Source organism: Pyxicephalus adspersus, chromosome 4 (genome assembly GCF_032062135.1).
Source record: "Pyxicephalus adspersus chromosome 4, UCB_Pads_2.0, whole genome shotgun sequence".
Taxonomy (NCBI): domain Eukaryota; kingdom Metazoa; phylum Chordata; class Amphibia; order Anura; family Pyxicephalidae; genus Pyxicephalus; species Pyxicephalus adspersus.
In genome coordinates this window covers 63726909-63739190 of record NC_092861.1, presented here as the reverse complement: position 1 = coordinate 63739190, position 12282 = coordinate 63726909, and positions in this window count along the sequence as shown.

Genomic DNA, 12282 nt, shown 5'->3' with positions numbered 1-12282 from the left:
CAACATTGTCCAACATAAACACATCTAGCATGTCATCTAGCTTTTTTCCAATATAAAATACAGATACTTAGCAAGTTCTGTTATATTGTCTTGTCATTGTAGCAGTCATTGGACTGCTAATGTAACTGTCAACGTTCACTTGTAAACCACAGGATAATTATGATATTGTTGCACTTAAAAGGAACCATTTGCAAATAAGCAGAAAATCAGAGACTCTTGAAGATTTATTCTGTTTTTTCACTGTTTCAAAGGCTACAAACACTTCGCAAAGCTGTTTCAAAGGCTACAAACACTTTGGAAAGCCACTATTAACCATGAGTAGTACAGATTTTATAAGGCATTGGCCTTGGTTTATTAAAGCTCTCCAAGGCTGGAGAAGATACCATTTCATCAATAAACCTGGATGATCCAGCAAACCTGGAATGGATCTGGTCAGATTTGATAAATCCATTCCACGTTTGCTGGATGACCCAGGTTCACTAGAAAGTGTATCTTCTCCAGCCTTGAAGAGCTTTAACAAATCAGGCCCACTGTGCCATGTACTAAAGACTTTGACGCTCAGTTGGTTGGAGTCAAATCTGGGCCTTTAACTTTGGTCAGGAGGGTAAGAGTGGCTAGCAGTGGGCTTGGTGCTTTAAAGTGTTTGACAGTTGTAAAACATTTAGGACAATGGAACGTGGTACTGTAATTAAATGTTTTTTACAAACTACATAGCAAAGTTTTGCTTTTTATATATTTGCTACAAGTCTTCCCTTTCAAAAAAGTGGGTTCTCAATAAGTTTTAACCAGTCCCTTATCCAAGAATGCCGCCTGGGAGGCCAGGAAAAGGAGGGAGTGAAGGTTTTCATCATACCAAGATCCATACTTTGATTTCATTATCTGTTTCTCTAAAAAGTGCATTCTGGTTTATTGGGAGGGGTATACTTATGGTATAATCTAAAAGTTCCCTTTAATATTGGGAAGTCCATATATCCAGCCCCCTCATCAACGGGAATATAGTAGTACCTTGGTGCTCCTTACCTATTTTTTCATAAAGTTAAAAGTCAGTTAAAACACACACAGTGTAGAAAAAAGTAATATACTAAAGAAAAAACAATACTATAACAACAAATACTTAAGAGGCTAAATCTATAAATGATTGATTGAGTTTGCTGCATAAATACTATAGTATAGGAACCAGTAATCCATTTAATCCACCCTTTCTCAACCTTTTTAACATGGGAGAACCATTAAAAACTTTCAGGTCTGCAAAGAACCCCTTTAATACCCACTTTATTCTAGCACAAATTAAAATGCTGTAATAACATGGTGGCCCGTGGGAGCCACAGATAGCCAAAAAAGATCATTTGTGTCAGTTAAACTGACCTGAGAGGCACAAAATGGTCATTGCTCAAGGAATCCCTGGTAACCTCTGGTGAACCCCTGGTTGTATCTACTAAACATATAGCTTTTATTTGAGAGGAATACGCTGGTAAATGATTTTTCTTAACAGCAACAGGAAGAGTGATGATTGCAAGATGAAGTTAAAAGGTAACCTAATTATAACACTAATAATAAACAACATACCCTGATGAAACATAAACATCATCAAAATTTAGTTTTCAGTTAGCATCACTTTGCATAGTATAAAGATACCCCCACCTCATTCTATTATTTAAAAATCTTGTTCGTACTTTATGCAGCTGTCATAACATCACATTTTTACAGGGTACATATTCAAATGCAAAGCAAGCCTAAAGAGCTTTTCAAACTAGATTAAAGATTAAACTTTTACCTTGCCAGAGTCTAAAGAATGTTTGAACTGTCCCAACATTAAGCTTTTCTGCCATTCAAATCACTATAGAAACAACACAATAAATTTCCTTTACAGAAAAAAAAACCTGCAACCCTAATAAACCAAAACCTGCAGATTTTATATTGCTATAATATCTAAAAGGTGTTTATCATGTATCCATGAGAACGCAATAATCATTTATTGAGTTTTTGTTTTTTGTTGGAAACTACATCAAGGGAAAACATTTAAGTCGTACGAACAAAAGACATCCTAGTTTAGTATTTATAACAAGACAGGAACTATAACATAATATAGTAATATTCTTTATCATACCAACATTTGTATCCCTAGGTAGTACTGTGCCCTGGTGCCTCCGTGTCTGTAGTAGTCCTGCTCCTTATTACACACAAGGCCAGTGATAATTATATAACATTCATGTCCTCAAGCAGACTGGCAACCAGTGATGCCAGTACTACATACCTTCCATGTGTGCACAGTGCCCCCCCCCCCCCCAGGTTTATGCTTCTCCTGAGAGGTTTTGTAGTACCTATAAGGTTGTTACTCCCTTCTGCAGACCTTGTTGGACCAACTTTGCTGCGTAAGTAGAGCTCTGATTAATGCCTTTACTGGAGATATCTGCTTGCTATGTAGTTTTTGGATTCTGGTATGTTCTACAGCCTTTTCTCTCTATTTGTTCACCCTGCACGTTAGTGATTTATTAAATCGGACGTATGTTCAAATAAAAATAAAAAAAATAAAAATACTAAATTACTTCCTGGAGGCATGGCACTGGGAGAACTACCTATTTGAGTTCAGACCTCTTTTTTCAGCCAGCTTAAAGAAGCTTCCAATTTTTCTGCACCAACAATTCAGGGCCTGGTAACTTGAAGCACAGGTACCCTAGTCCCTCAAAAGCTGGTTACTTCTGTGAACATGGCCTGCACTCATGCTACAACAACTGCACTGAATGTGCTCCCATGGATTCGCTTTAGCTTTAGATTTGCAGTGCACTTGAAACATTCTTCTTTGGCCACAAATTGTTTCTTCTCTAATTCATTGGCTAATAAAATTGTGACCTTTTCTCTCCCGTCCCCCTTTTACTGGTGTTACCAGTGTAGCAAATGGCCAAGTACTGGATGCAAGGTCACCAGACACCAGTCCACCAATCTAACCCGCAGTCTTCACCTTTAGTAAGCCCCCGCTCATCCTCAGGAGACTCGGTTGCCCCCAGGACTTACTGCGCAAAGGATGGTGTCTGGGGATGGGGTGGCAGCAGACCAGGAGCCCACAGATAAACAGCACAAGGATACCAGGTGATCCAGAATGCAAGCCAAGGTCAAAACCGCGTGATCAGTCCATCAAGCAAGGTACAAAGGGAGTAGGCACAGACAGAGGTGGGGTCACAGGCAGTGAAGCTGAGAAGAAACGAAATGTCAGGAAACAGGCAAAGGTCAGCAACAGAAAAACACACAATAGTCTTTCCAGCACAGATTAGCCCAGCTAACGCTACAACAGGCAAAGAGCAGTGGGAGCAGAGAGACTATAAGGCCCCAGCAGCCAATGGAAAATCAGGAACTACTTTGTTCATTAGTCTCGGCACAATCCCTTTCAGCTGCACAATCTCAGCGTAGGGGATGCAGAGCGATCATTCACATCCAAAGGGAAGCCTATAATGACTGAAGCTGCTGCTTCAACCCCCACTACTCATTGTGAATAACCTAGATGACAGACTGAGTAAATGATTTGGTGATTGCCAGGGAGATATCTAAACTAATGATCCACATGGAGAAATCTTTTAACCAGGCAAATGCATAAAATATCTGAACATAAGACGCATGAACAAACTGAATATATAAATGCCTTGAAGGAAAAAAAACTCCTCTTTAAATTCTGAAATTACTGACCTGAAACTCCAACAAAAGAACCAGGAAAACAGAGATGGGCATCAAAATCTTTATTTTAAACTAAAAACTGTATTAGAGACCACAATTAACCTACTGAGCCCAATTCAAATCCTAGACCCAATATTTCAGAATGTTGATATATAATGATGAATTGTTCAATGCATTTATGGCTAAACGCAACCTCCTGTCTTAGTACACTCAGATCTAGATGTTTTAAGAGCTCCTTTTTCATTTAAAAAGCTTTCAGAATTTCTTAAACGTATGCTATTGCATAAATCACCAGGTCCTGATGGCCATCTGTATGCATAGCTTCAAACTCTAAAACTATAAATTGTGTACTATACACCTCTTTATTTTCTTCTTCAACTTAACTTTGGCTATTATTGAATTAGTGTTATCCTAAAACCTAGCACAGCTAATAAAATGTTTGCCAAGAATAGCATGTTACTTCCAAATCCTCTCATAGATTCACAATATATGGACACACTAGACCCACTATTCAAACTTGATGCAGAAAAGGCCTTTGGCAGGCTAAACTGACCATATATGTTCACACTGCTTAAACTATTATGTTTTGAAAAGCAATTTAATACAATTTTCTATCCTATCCTAAACACAGACACTACAAAAACATTTGTTTTTAATTTGCCCTGTTCACACCAATGCCTTGTGTTGGTGTGCATTGAGGAAAAATGTAGACATGCTGCATTTGTATATAGAGTACAAAATGTGTCACATTGTTCATCAGTGCAACACATTCTCTAAAGACAGTAAAGTGAAATGCATCACACTAAAAACCATACACATACATATTCTATGAGTGTTGTGGTATGAGGAATCCCTGATTTATTTTTGTTATGTTGTTCCTTTTATTATTTCCTCTATCCAAGGACTTGGGTGCTGTTTCTTATCTTCATTAATGTTCAGTTCAGTTTTATTGTTCTATTTTAAAGCCTGATACGCATCTCATAATTGTATTCGCCATTCTGACTTCAAAATTGTTATCTTACTACATTTGTTTGCCTGCACATACTTTGTTAGAATGTTTCATTATTGCATTTTTAAGAAAGCTTTTGATGCTTGATGCTTATAAAGTTATAATTTTTCTGCTTTACAAAGAAAACTAAAGATACATATTTATCACCAAATGACATTAAATGCATTTTTTATCATAAAATGTTGTTTTCCCTTTTTTTTCTTGGCAATTTATATCTTTGAAAAAATGTATAAGCACACATATAAAAACATAATCCACTAGGTTACATGATTTTAATTGAAGCCCATAACAAGTAAAAAAGAATAATGTTTGAAAAAATGCTGAGCCAATCAACATTTGAAAGACTATCCATTTTGGAAGATAATTGAAGATTGTTGAAGAAAATGAAATACAGGTTTATCTGTGCAAGACTGGAAACCAAATTTAGCCAGTTGTTTGCATAGGGCCTTAGAAATAAACAAGAGCAGGCATGAATAACTACGCTTGCACCGAGGGCTTGTATGAGTATGTGGATGTACATCCTTAATGAATGCAACCCATGGACCTATGTATCAAATTGTACACTGATTTTAATTAAACATACACCCTCATACATACACCCTTCATTGCCAACCCTTTCAATGCAAGCAAAAAAATAGATCTATAAAAAAAATGTTTTTTGCTGCAATGTTACAAGCACAAACGCTGCCCACTTAGGAAAGAAAAAAAGCATGTGCTAATTTAAAGCAGTCAGAGCAAAAAAATTGCTGTTCATTTAGAGCAAATAATTGTAATTGGATGCATGGGGAGAGAGCCAGTTCCCCCCACAGGCCCAAAGGGTGAAAAAAAAAGGAGGAAGCACAGATACGAAGATAAATTGTCTGTGGTATAGAGTTCCAGTAAGAGCTCAGATGGGTGTGTGTCTAGTGTGCATTGTGTGTTAGTTTATGGCTGTATAGTAAATGAGTTTGTGTTAGTGTGTGTTTAGACACTACTATTACTGCGGGGTTGGGAAATTGATTGGGTTCTAGCCCAGGGACAGGGGGTCCACAGGTTACATCAGTTTCCATTCCACTATTTCTTTTCCTGTGTGGAGGTTGTGGGCCATAAAAAATATATTTTTCTTGCAACCAAAGTGTCAATGTAGACACATAAACTGTAGTAATTCAGGCCCATTGACATAGACTTTGATTCATGTTTTTTAGGGTCGAAGCCTGTTTGTCTTGACCTAAAAATGCTTGTTCCACTGACACACAAAAGTTTCAAAAAAGTGATGGCCATCATAAATATCCCCTTTCTTCCAGAGATTGTATTTCCCTCATAAATATGTCATGAACATATTTATGTATTCACTTGTTCAGTGTGTTGAAGTTAAACAAGAATATTTACAAGTGAGCTACACTATAAATCTACAAATACAGTCAATGCATCCCAGTTATTTACTTAAAGCATCCCATGTTTTGGAGGATACTGAATAGACTGAATGATTCAGAATGTAAAATGCATGCCTCCCACATAAAAGTGCTGTGGCATTCCACAAAAGTCTTGAAATTCATAAAACCTTCTTTTAGAGTTCACATGAATGTTAAGAGTCAGGAACTGATATATGTAATCAATTATGTATTGTGTTGTATGTGCACAAGGATATATACTAGCCTGCAAGCAGCACTTTTCCATATATAACATCAATGCAATCTTGCTAATTATCTACAGCATGTTATGTCTTACTTAGTAAAAACTCCTATGTATACCAGATGTGGATGAAAATAAACCTAATGAGCTGTAACATATTTAATGCATCTCTTTTACAGTTATGGAGGATCTTTTTTTTCCATTTTGCATTTGCATTCCAGACACATCAGTAAATTGCAGCCATTGCACTAAAATATGGCTAATAACTAGAAGTTCAAACGTTTGTTTGTTTGTTGACGATAAAACACTGACCTATGTAGTAAACCCTACCTAACTTTTAGTATTAATTATATTAAATAAATCACGTATTTAGTAACAAACTGCATTTTTAATGTTTTTGTTTTTTTTTTAAATAAAAATACTAAATGAAGGTCACATATATGCTAAAATGTGTAAGATGTGCACATAGATGTAATTGTAATGCCTCTTTGGTGTTAGGTCCCTTTAAAGAATGGGTAGTATAAAGATCAGGAACATACTAGAAAATTCAAGTTTGTTATTGTCTCTGGGAGTTTTGGTCAGCCTTCTCCTATTGCCAGGAAGAAACCCAACTGTAGTAAAATGAAGCCATTGGAGAAAAGATCCATGGGAAAATAGGGCAGGAGCCAACATCAGCTGTATTTAGGACTTATGCTAAACATGCTAATATTATGTCTATATGCATGGCTTTATGGCCTTCCACAAGAACAGCAATTTTAATTAGTTGTATTGGTAATTGTTCTAGTAGGCAGTTTACATTGGGACATCCTGTATCCTAATGCTGTAAGGTGAAAATGTTTGCTTATACTCTGATTAATGGTTTTACATCTTTGGGTATTTAATGGATATAAGTATTGGTGAGCTGTACTTGTGTTTTTTATGCATGATTCTATAGTATTCCACATGCAATGCAGTGGTTTACAGCTTTATTGGTAATTGGAACAGAAAATGTATGATTATGGAGTAATTGAATACAGTTATTATGGACAGATATAGGGGAGTGGGTGGAAGTCATTAGTGGTATTTATACATTTATATTATATATCTTTGGATAGGGGGGTTTTGATATGAGGCTCTATTATTGAAATTAATTGGGAGCACTTTATAATATTAAATGTATGTATATATAAATATTATTATTATTATTATTATTATTAAACAGGATTTATATAGCGCCAACATATTACGCAGCGCTGTACATTAAATATATGTATATATCTGCATGTGGATGGGTGCACATGTATATAGATATCTGTGTATATGGTGTATGTGTGTGTATGTTTATATATATATATATATATATATATATATACACATAAATATATATGGCAGTTTTTTTGAATACCATGTTAAACAGCTTTAAATAAAAAATAGTACTTCAAATGTAAAGAATTGAAAAAAAAACGTTTTTAAATAGGAAAATTTAAAGGATATTTTTTATGTGGTTGCTATAGTGACAGTTTCCAGAAAATTTTCATTAACAGCTCAGATTGGGATACACTCGGCTGGCACATGGTGTTGGTTTCCCTATGCAATATTTTGAAGGGACTGCAAATACATAGCGTTGATTAACTTATTATTAACTGTAAGTAGATTTAGGAGTCAATTGACCTTTTATTGCTATATTTGTTGGACATATTTGTAATTGTTATTACATGTTTTTATATGTATGCAATTGTAGACCTCAATCAGTTCCTGAAGAAGTGGACCCAGTGTCTACGAAATTTATCGAACAATATTTTTTATACAAGTTTTAAATGTTTTGATGAATACATGTGTAAATGTTAACAATAAAAATGTTATATTCTTTTTTTTGTGTTAAAATATAAGCCTTAAAAGCCTTCAATGTCCCTGGTTGGTATTTTCTAATGGTTTTTGTTAAATGATTACAGTATTTTTTAGCTTGCCAGGGAATCTAGCAGATATTCATGATATTTCAAATAGTACAATTTCATAAAAAAACATTCCGTAAACAAGTGTGATAAAATACCTATTCTCTGCCCAGTCAGGAGAATCAAATGAGTACAATTGATTTACTGAAAAATAAAAAATCCTTTTGAGGGTAAAATCAGAGGTTATAAAGTACAGTACATTTATAAACCAACGTCCACAATTGTCATACTATAATGAAAGGTCAGTTACCAGATTTTCATAAACGGGGACCCATATAGTATAATAAATTTAAACACGCTTCTAAAATTGTCAGGTTACAATGAAAGGTCAGCTGCCAGGATTTTATAATTGGAAGATCATACCAGTTCAAGTTATGTAGAGAACCTTTTTAGAAATATGTTTTAATCTACATATATATATGAGGAATCTATAATAAACAGAAAAATGAAAAAAGCCATCGTAACAGAGTTGTAAATGTTACATAAAAATAACTGTACAATATAATATTATATACTTAGAAAACAGAAAGCAAGGTGATAATAAATAACGTTTTAACAAGAAATGGGTAAACTTCACAAATTCACTTGCTAATAAATACAGCCAAAAGTAAAAGTACATAAATTGTAACTGCTACTGTGCACTATGTCTAACTCCTTACAGCAGTTTGATTTACAGTTCATTTTAGGAAACTGTTCTCGATTTCACTAAAAATGATCTGAAAAACAATTTATTTACTTGTTTGCAGGATAGAAACAGTAGTAACAACAATAATATTCAGGGTCCAACTAAAATAAAGGTTTTAGAGCTAGATACTACCAAGGAGGCCAATGGCAAAATGGTTTTATAGTTAGACATTTAACTATATCAACTAAAGTGTGGTTTGCCATTTATTTTAGAAAATGTAGTATTTTGGCTTGGCTTTCTGACAAATTAACTTATAGTGATGAAGAATAGGATAGCAAACCATTTACGATATGTTATAAGCTTATAGGATTGTTTGGTGAAGATAATTTGATTTTGTTTACAACAAATTAAAATAATTTAAATTAAAATAAAGTATTTTGTGTCGTTTTCGTAAAAGAGAAAAAAATTAAGGACATCGATAGTTCTTAATTTTTTATCTTTTAAATAGACAGTAATGCAAAAACAGAGACAAAAATATTTATTTAAAGGGAAACTATGTTGTATTAACCATTAGCCCATATTTCAAGGAGCAAAGCCATTATCTCTTATCTACCAGCCTATGCTATTTCACCAACTCCCTGCTACAGAAGTTTATAATGAGTAATATTGTGTTTTGGCTGGTTTCAGAAATACTTTCTCCATACCTGGATATTGGAACAATAAAGGAAGAGCTCCTGCTACAGGGATTTCCGTAAAAGTAAAGCATGGGGAGTATAACTTGCTGGGAAGTGGGCTTTCCAAAGGCAATATCACTTTGCCCTGAATCTGAAGTAACAATGTCTCTTTAATGTATTGTATTGTATTGTTTGACTTAATGACCCTGATTTATTAAAGCTCTCCAAGGCTGGAGAGAATACACTTTCATCAGTGAAGCTGGGTGATCCAGCAAACCTGGAATAGATCTGGTCAAGGATTCAAAACTTTCTTCTGAAAGTGTATTCTTTCAAGCCTTGGAGAGCTTTAGTAAATCAGGGCCAATGCCTTAAACTTCCTGCCTAACTCCCCTGAACTATAGTAATCCCCCAAATCCTTTTTACAAATACAAAAAAATACTGAAAAATACACAAGCAGCTGCTGCCTGCAAAACCACTCAAGAACAATTAATTTTAATACGTTACAGTCTATGTTCATAGACTTCTATGAGGCTGCCCCCAAAGTATAGCTGATTGGAAACTGACTCTGGGAAAGGCAAACTTGTTTGCATTTGAGGTGGTGGAGAATAAGACATTTTCGGTATCTTTATGTTATGTGCATAACACACTAATAATATATTAATAGAAGTGCAAACTGTATCTATTAGGTTTCACTTAACATTCTTTAATAGCAATAAACATGTAGACCATTTATAGCATGTAGAGAAAATGACTGCTCAAGAACTGCTATCTTTTTCTAGACATACATAAACCAAATTTAATTTGATGAATTTCATATTTGATTTACTTGTTGAATATAAATTTTGAGTGTTGCTTCAAGATCAACCATTAGATAAGCCACTATGTTTTCACTTCATGAAGATAAGCATATGTGGGCATGCTCAAAAATTTAAATAAATAAAAATCATTCAAGATGTCTCAAAAGCCAGTCAAACAGATGGTTTATCAACTTGACTAACTGACGTTATTTAGTTATACGCTGGATATCAAGTATGACCTGATGTGTGGCCAGTCTTAGTTGTCCTTCTTTTCTCAGTCCATACATGGATAACATAAAAAAAGCAGAAGTAGGCATGGAATATGCAATACTTGCCTGACAGCCCAAAACTAAGTAACAGAACCCTAATTGTTTCTGACCAAATGAATTTATGCAACAGTAAATGTAGATGTAGAAGAAAACCATGTTTCTGTCAACCTGGATGTTTGAATTAATGTACTTCGAAACGTTGGATTCACTTTTTTACCTTGATATAATCCTGCATTTGCATTTTTTCTTATGTTCATCTTTTGTGAGCTTCAAAAAATCTGTACTCTAAATTTAAAAAAAAAAAAAACATTTTGAAAGAAACCTTTTAACAAGATCATATATTAATGAAATTCAAAGAAACAAGGTTTTCATGTTTTAACTACTCATCCCTTTTCTTGACCACATGTGGTGATCATAGAAATGTATAACATAGATTTAGGAAAAGTGGTGATTGATTGCTGACTTGAAATTTTACAGCCTAAGAACATTAAATTAAAAACTATTTTAGATTTTTTAACATTCTATTTTAACTGTTTCCTCAGCTATAATTAACACATAGATTACATTTCATGAGTTTTAAAAAGAATAACATTATTTGAAACAGGTAATTGTTACATTAAGAAATTATGTTTGATTAAATATATAGCAAATTATGGCTGGCAGCACTTTGCGAAGGGAGGGGGGGGCTTGACTAGTGTAGAGAAGATAAAAAACCACAACCACTACCACCACCTCAACTTACCACTCCTACAAATGAATAACCACACCATTGTTTTGGATTAAATTGGCCATAGCAGCTTTTATTTTATAAAACAGCTCTTATAACATTTTCCACATTTTTCAACATTTTGTAAACAGTTAATAACATAGAGTTGCAGGTCCCTGTAAGTACTAACACCCCCCAATCGGATTGTGCTACTGTTGATACTTCTGTTTCCTGGCCCCCAGCCGCTACCCCACTGGCTCAGGGACAACGGTACCAGCATCCGCAGCTCCCCTTGGCCTCCCTGACAACCAAGTGTCACCTGAGGCTCTACTTAAACAGGAACTCCATACCTCTGATGGGTTCCACCCCCTTTGTTACTTACACCTATCCTTCCCCACTTTTGACCTGCAACCCCCACGCTGCCATGACAGACCATCCCTTTACCCAGGTAGCCCTATAACTTCCAAGACCAAAGAAACAAGCAAATAGGGAGGGCGGGTGGGCAATTGTTCCTTTCTGTTCTTCTTTCCCCAACTGATTTCTCCCCCTTCCTAACCCCTCGCTTTATTCCTTCGCCCTTGACCCCACCTCATCACTCCACGCTGCTTGACTACCCCCTACTCAAATTACTTCTTTTGTTCTGGTCTTTTCCTTCTCACCCCAGTCATTAGGCCCTATTCTATTTATAGTCTTGCTCCAGGCCTACTTTTCTTCTGCTTGTTGTAATTTTGATTAAAAAAAAAAAAGAACTAGAACTAGGAAAAAAATTGAGTCCTCCACCTGCCTGCTTAAAAACAAACCCAATTGACGTTCTCTGATGCTTTCCCTGTCCATTGGTGACCAAATGGATGGATAGAAGAAACTCAAAAATTGTTTTTAATAGTTGAATGAAAAAAGTACATATAGCACAATATAGCATAGGCATGCTTTGCTAAAAATAATGCATGTATAAAACATTACAGAGAACCTACTATCAAGAAAAGCCTGCTTGGGC